General features: G+C 60.5%; 1 long non-coding RNA gene across 1 annotated transcript in view; it reads right to left on the reverse strand.

The window, feature by feature from the left end:
* Positions 1-1632, reverse strand: part of LOC106726347 — a 6206-nt gene that overhangs the window by 3392 nt on the left and 1182 nt on the right. The window lies entirely within an intron of this gene.

Consider the following 1632-nt stretch of genomic DNA (forward strand, 5'->3'; position numbering starts at 1 on the left):
AAAGAGAACTTTCTAAGATTAATTTTTTGTTGTTTACTTTATTTACTTTATATGTCTGGGTCTGAATGCCCACTTAGAAGGCAGGAGCATCCAGAAACAACAGCCACAGCTAACCTAAAATGTGGGGATGAAATGGTCACATCTGGAAATGCCCAAAAGATAATTGGCTCCACAGCCTTTTGACCCTCATATAGCATGGAGTAGGAGGAGGATCGGCTTTGGAACAGGACTCTGTCTATTGCTTAAGTATCTTTGTGACTTCAAGCATTTCATTTACTCTCGGAACCTCCATTTTCTCATTTTATTTATTTATTTATTTATGTTTCAACCTGACCGGGGCCGTCCCGCCCTCACCAGGGCCGTTTCAACCTCACCGGGGCTGTCCCGACCTCACCAGGGCCGTTTCAACCTGACCGGGGCCGTCCCGCCCTCACCAGGGCCGTTTCAACCTCACCGGGGCTGTCCCGACCTCACCAGGGCCGTTTCAACCTGACCGGGGCCGTCCCGCCCTCACCAGGGCCGTTTCAACCTCACCGGGGCTGTCCCGACCTCACCAGGGCCGTTTCAACCTGACCGGGGCCGTCCCGCCCTCACCAGGGCCGTTTCAACCTCACCGGGGCTGTCCCGACCTCACCAGGGCCGTTTCAACCTGACCGGGGCCGTCCCGCCCTCACCAGGGCCGTTTCAACCTCACCGGGGCTGTCCCGACCTCACCAGGGCCGTTTCAACCTGACCGGGGCCGTCCCGCCCTCACCAGGGCCGTTTCAACCTCACCGGGGCTGTCCCGACCTCACCAGGGCCGTTTCAACCTGACCGGGGCCGTCCCGCCCTCACCAGGGCCGTTTCAACCTCACCGGGGCCGTCCCGCCCTCACCAGGGCCGTTTCAACCTCACCGGGGCCGTTTCAACCTCACCGGAGCCGTCCTGACCTCACCGGGGCTGTTTCAACCTCACCTGGGCTGTCTCGACCTCACCGGTGCTGTCTCGACCTCACCGGGGCCATTCTGGCCCCAGATGCCGTCCCTACCTCACCGGTGCCGTCTCGACCTCACCGGGGCAGTCTCAACTTCACTAGGGCCGTCTCGATCTTTCCGGGGGCATCCTGACCTCACTGGGGCTGTCCTGGCCTCACTGGGGACGTTTCGACCTCACCGGGGCCGTCCTGACCTCACTAGGGCCGTCCCGATCTCACTGGGGCTGTATTGTCCTCACCGGGACTGTCCCGACCTCACTGGGGATGTCCCAGCCTCACCAGGGAGACACGAAGTTTGGCCCTCTGTCCCCTGCCAGGCGGCTCCCCACCAGACAAAATCTCCAGGCGTTCCTTTTGGCTGAACATCCAGGATGCCTGCTTGGACTACGCCCTCCACCAAGTGCACAGACTGCCTGTCTGCCGTCCCTCAGCATCCCACGTGAGACTGGAACCGGTGGGCGTGCTTGTGTGCCTGCTGGTACAGCAGTTCCACATCGCCGGCCCAGCTGGGCCCAGCCCTGGCCTGCCCCGAACCCGACTCTGCCCCCCGAGTGCGTCCCTCCCGGATGCTAGGAGCTGAAATCTGCAGCCTGCTGGGTTGGGCTCTGTACTTGGTGCCTCTGCACATCCTACTCAGTCTCAATGCTCTTCTTTCTATG

The sequence above is a fragment of the Myotis brandtii genome, unplaced genomic scaffold (assembly GCF_000412655.1).
Source record: "Myotis brandtii unplaced genomic scaffold, ASM41265v1 scaffold106, whole genome shotgun sequence".
In the NCBI taxonomy this organism is placed as follows: Eukaryota; Metazoa; Chordata; class Mammalia; order Chiroptera; family Vespertilionidae; genus Myotis; species Myotis brandtii.